The sequence below is a fragment of the Sturnira hondurensis genome, unplaced genomic scaffold (genome assembly GCF_014824575.4).
Source record: "Sturnira hondurensis isolate 20B ecotype Veracruz unplaced genomic scaffold, ASM1482457v3 Scaffold0023357, whole genome shotgun sequence".
NCBI classification, from domain to species: Eukaryota; Metazoa; Chordata; class Mammalia; order Chiroptera; family Phyllostomidae; genus Sturnira; species Sturnira hondurensis.
Genome location: NW_028095988.1, coordinates 7099559 through 7105492, shown reverse-complemented (window position 1 = coordinate 7105492; position 5934 = coordinate 7099559). Strand labels below are relative to the sequence as shown.

The window sequence follows — 5934 nt, the reverse complement described above, 5'->3', positions numbered from 1 at the left end:
AAATCAAAGAAAACTATAATTCTTTGTCACAATTGAAAGCACAGGTTAAAATAAATGAAAAGCCTTTCATAGGACTGATGCTGTCTTAAGAAGTATGTAAAGGCCTGCTGTATTTTTTATGGATAATCTGCCAGTTTTACCTTTATCTAGAGATAAAAGTAAAAAAACAGGACTCAGAAAAAAATCACATATCACAGTCCCCCTCACCTATAGGCCATTCTTCCCAAGACCCCGAGTAGATGCCTAAAACCACAGATAGTACTGAACCCTATGTATACTACTTTTTCCTACACATACATATCTATGATAAAGTTTAATTTATAAATCAAGTACCATAAGAGATTAATAATAAAATAGAATAATTATAACTATATGCTGCAATAAAAGATATGTGAATGGTTTTGGAGTTAGCAGTAAGCAAAATAAAGACTATTTGAACACAAGTATTATAGCACTTAGGTCTGCTAACCAAGATGGCTACTGAGTCACTAATGGTCAGGCAGCATACACTGCTAATGGCACAAATATGCTGAACAAAGGGATGGTTCGCATCCTGGTGGGACAGAGCTGGATGGTGAGGGATGGTGGGAGATTTCATCAGGCTATTCAGAATGGTGTGGCAATTTGAAACTTAAAATTTATTTATTTCTGGGACTTTCCTCTTAATATTTTTGGACTGCATTTGACAACAGGTGACTAAAACAGTGGAAAGACAAATCACAGAGAAAGGGGAAACTGTTGTGAAGAGTTGTCCAGAACAGTGAGTGAATCTTACTGCCTAGTTCATGACATATCATTAGTCTACAGTAAGTTCCTCTTTTTATGTGTGAAATTATTTATTTGTTTTATTTTCATCTCTCTCTCTCTCATTTTCCTCCCCCTGTGGGCAGCCATTCTAAGATATCTAATGTACATCCTTTTGCCTGCACATGTTTATGTAAAGTGTGTATGTTCATTTGGGTTCATTTAGTTTATGTAATAATATTATAAATTTTGTTCTGGTCATCACTCTGTCCTTTCTTAGTTCTGTGTTTGAGATCTGCCTTATTTACTATGAATATATGGTCTGTTACACCTGTCCCTATACATTGTAGCATGGTGTGCATTGAACACACCTGGTTTGCTCTTTAGATCATGCCCTAAAATCACTGTTGAGATAAAGCAGAAAATTAAAAAATTAAATTTTAGTTGTTTATAATATACTTTTAACATAAATATATACAAAACATGCATAGATCATAATATGCCGTTTGACTGATAACCACAAAGAAATGAGCACACATATGTGACCTCCACTCAGATTAAGAAACAAGCCCTGGCTGGTGTGGCTTGGTTGGAGCATCATCCTATAAACTGAGAAGTCGTAGGTTTGATTCCCAGGTAGGTCACATACCTGGGTTGTGGGTTCAGTCCCCCAATGGGGTGTACAAAAAAGGTAGCCAATAGATGTTTCTCTCTCATATTGATGTTTTTCCCTCTGCCTCTCTCCCTCTCCCTTTCCCTCTCTCTAAAATCAGTAAGCATGTATCCTCACCTGAGGATAAAGCATTTTATCCTCAGGTAAGGATAAAAAAAAGAAAAGAAATAGAATATTACCAACACTTAAGAAATTTTCCACATTACCTTTCAGTCAAATAGTGACCATAATTTTCACTTCCTCATCATAATATTAGTTTTGTATATTTTTAAATTTTTATAAATGCAACTGTAGTGTTTATTCTTCTGTGCCTGGTGTTTTCCACTCAGCAGAATGTCTGTGCAAACCAGCTATATTGCTGCATGTAGAGTAGTTCTTTGGATTCCCCATATAACAGCAATTTTCAAAATGTGCTTCCCTGTTACCCCAAGTCCCCAACATACTTTTGGGGAGACTGGTGGGTGAAAATTATTTTCATAATGCTATTAAGACAGTATTCATCTCTTTCACTAGATTGACAGTTACACTGGTAATGCAAAAGCAATGATGAGCAAAGCTGCTGGCACCAAGATAGTGGCTCCCAAGTGTAGTGGTTGTCAGGATATTCTTCAAAGTCAAAAATTTAGAGGAAAAATACATACAAGTTTCACTTTAAAATCCTTTCATGAATCTGCAGAAACATTGATTTAAGAGATGCGGACCTGGTTACATGTCTTCTTACATTCTGTATGATAAAATGAGAAGTCTGCACGAAGCATTTTGCTTCATATAAACACAAGATTGTTGTATCAAGGAAAAACACTCACACCGGTGTGTTATTATGAACATGCCTTTGATATTGCTGACCCTGTGGAAGGGTCTTGAAGAGCACAAAAGGCCCCCAGACCTGATCTCAATGAGTGTAGTCCTAGAGCAACTTCTGAAGAAAAGCCAACAGGTATAGGTAATAGCCAATAAGGCAAATAAAATGATTTTTAAAATAAAATCAACTTCTTGGAATCCAGGAAGAGAAAAAAAAAAGTACAACAAAAGAAAGTAAACACAATGTAATATACTGTATTTTTTGGACCATAAGACTTACCTAGGTTTTAGAGGAGGAAAACAGGGAAAAAATTTTGAAGCAAAAAAGTGGTAAAATATTTAATAACATAAATAACATAATATTTCACCAATGTAAATGTAAACAGACTTCAACAGCATTAACGACCATTATTACTCCCAAATTTGGGGGGAACATGTGTCTCATTGTCTGAAAAATATAGTATTTAAGCCCAGTATTATAAAAAAGTAAATTAATTATAAATTACTAAAATCTCCAAATAAAAGGCAGAAACAGAAGTAGGAGTAACCTAACACTGACTTCCAGAAATTCACTTTAATTATAAATAGGTCAGAAATTAAAGAATAATTTTACTACAATTTTAAAAAATGATAGAAAAGACTGTATCTTAAAATCATTAATTTTAAAAATATTATGTAGCTATATAAGGTATGTGAAATGAAAAAATAAGGGACATTTTAAAATAACAAATGAATTAGCTTATCAATATGACAGAATGATCTTAAATGTGTATGTGTTTAGTAACAGAACTTTAAAATACATATCGCAAAAACTGAGGACTGAAAAAAAAGAGATAAATCTACAATTTGAGACTGATGTTTCAGAAAATATCTTAGTAGTTGATATATTTCCAGAGAAAAAATATGGACACAGAAAATTTATGTTACATTATCAACTGTTTTCCTGGTTGACATTTATAAAATATTTTACTCCGAACCACAAGAGTTTGGTTTTGGGCTGCTGGAGGCAGCAGTTGTGAGAGACAGGGCCACATTCCCGCTCTGCAGACTGACTGGCGGGAGGGTCGAGCCCCTCCCTGCTCATTGCAACAGCGTGCCCACTAGATATTGTAGAGGCCGGGCCCTCTGCAACTGGCACCCCAGCACGTGGGCCACACAGCAGAATTGCTTTCTGCAGCAGCTTTTGGGATCGTCTGGCTGCCACTGGTGTAGTCTCCCCCTCTCCGGCCCTGCACCAGAAGGTTCCATTGCCTCCCCTTTCCCCCACAATGCAAACAGGCAGCATTTCCCATTGGGAGAAAAAGGACGGGGTAGGGGGGGAATCAATGAGGGTGAACCAATTGCAGAGGCTGAAACTGATTAAGGCCACTGTTGGATATCGGAGCCTGGAGGAGTGTTACAAGGTAACAATACTTGTTCCTGAAGTACCAGAGATGTTTCAGATGGATTAATCATCTGTATCACAGTTGAAAACCTGAGGATATTGGGGCCTTTAAAAATTATACATTGGACTCAGCTAAATCTACCCCGCAAGCAGCCCCAGCACCAACCCCTGCTGCTACTTCACCTACACCCTCTGCTTAGGCTCCTGTAACTCATATCCCACTCACATGCAGGGGGTTCTTCCAGCCCTCTCTCCTGCCATGACCACGGGCACAGTTCAGAGATGGGGGGAAAGTGGGTGAGAAACTAAGTGAAGGAGACTTATTGGCAGAGATAGACACTGACAAGGCCATGATAGGGTCTGAAGTACAAGAAGAAGGTTACCTGGCAAAAATTCTGATCCCAGAAGGGACTAGAAGTGTCCCTCTAGGAACACTGCTCTGTATCATTGTAGGAAAAGAGGCAGATATGCCAGCATTTACTGACTACAGGCCAACTGAAGGAACATTTTTAAAACCACAAACACTGCCACCTACTACTCCTCCCCCTGGGGTCCCTGTCCCTCCAATTCCCCAACCTGTAGACTCTACACCATCAGCTTCTTCCCCAGCTCCTCCTGCTGGACCAAAAAGAAGGTTATTTGTTAGTCCTATTGCAATGAAATTGGCAGCAGAAAAAGGGGTTGACAAGTAAAAGGGATGGAACCAGAAGGCAGAATCATCAAGAAGGACATCGACTCTTCTTTGCCTACTAGAGCCATTCCTGCTCCCGCAGCTGCTGTGCCTCCCCTGGCTCCAGGAATGGCACCACTTCCTACAGGTGTCTTCATAGATACTCCAATCAGCAACATTCGTCGAGTTTTTGCACAACAGTCAGTGCAATCTAAGCACACCATACTTCATTATTACCTTTCTATTGATGTCAATATGGGAGAAGTTTTGTTGGTACGGAAAGAACTTATTAGATGTTACAAGGGAAAAGCAGTATTTCTGTTGGTGACTTCCTCATAAAGGCTTTAGCTTTGGTATGCATAATGGAATACTACACAGCAGAAAAAAAGAAGGAAATCCTATCCTTTATAACAGCATGGATGGAACTGGAGAGCATTATGCTAAGTGAAATAGGCAAGGTGGTGACGAATAACCATATGATCTCACCTGTAAGTGGAACCTAATCAACAAAACAAATGAGCAAAATAGAACCAGAGACTTGGAACTAAAGAACAAACTGACAGTGACCAGAGGGACAGGGGAGGGGCAACCAAAGGAGGACTGTTTGTGAGTCCATGAATAGAGGGCTCATGTGCATGGACAATGGGGGGTGGGAATTGAAGAGGTAGAGGTGAGCAGTGGGGGAAAAGATGGGACAACTATAACTGAACAACAATAAAAAAAAGAAAAAAACTAAAATAAAAAAAGTTCCTGAAGCAAATTTTTCTTGGCTGGACACAGTTGCAAGACAAAATCATGTTGTTGATAGCAGTGTTGCAGTCAGTACTCCTGCAGGACCCATCACACCTATTGTATTTAATGCACATTTAAAGGGACTGGAAACCATTGCTTTAATGATGTTTCTTCAGCAAAGCACGAGAGGGTAAACTATAGCCACATAAGTTCCAGTGTGGCACTTTTATGATCTTCAATTTAGGAATGTTTGGAATTAAGAAGTTCTCTGCTGTTATTAACCCACCTCAAGCATGTATTTTGGCCATTGATGCTCCAGAAATAGACTCATGCCAGCAGATGATGAAAGAGGATTTGATGTCTGTTACATTCAGTTGTGATCATCAGGTTGTGGATGGAGTAGTTGGAGCTCAGTGGCTTGCTGAGTTTAGAAAATACCTTGAAAAACCTATCACTGTGTTGTTATCATTGACCCAAGAATTTCTAGTCTCTTCCAGGTCACAATGGTTCGTTGTTATCAAGATATAAATATGTTATTAAACAAGTGGCTCTTTTTATATCAAAGTTAGCAAACTATTTTTAAGTCTGTCCAGTTAAGTTCTTTGCTATGGTCATTACTGATTTTTTCTAAAGTGCCAGCTATGCCCAAATATTGTGCACATTTAGTAGAAACCAGATTTTAAGCTGTGTACTCCTAGTCAAGGGACATGTGGCATTGCCCCTTGGTGGTAAGTACTTCCGCTGGGAAATGTAAAGGTAAAACTGTGGTTCCCTATGGAGCCTGGTATATGAAAGTAACCTGGGTAAAAGCTTGAGATTTTGAACTTCAGTCATCTCAAATGTTTTCCTTATATTTGAGGAAAGGAGAAGTCAGGAAAATTTGTTCTCTTGGAGAAAGGGTTTGCATCAAAGCTTGATTTCAGAATTTAA

The 5934-nt window shown here is 38.6% G+C and overlaps 1 pseudogene; it reads left to right on the top strand.

Annotated features, from left to right (window-relative positions):
* Nucleotides 1-3651: 3651 nt before the first annotated feature.
* On the top strand, nucleotides 3652-5556 carry LOC118980855 (dihydrolipoyllysine-residue acetyltransferase component of pyruvate dehydrogenase complex, mitochondrial-like; annotated as a pseudogene).
* The last annotated feature ends 378 nt before the right edge of the window (nucleotides 5557-5934 follow it).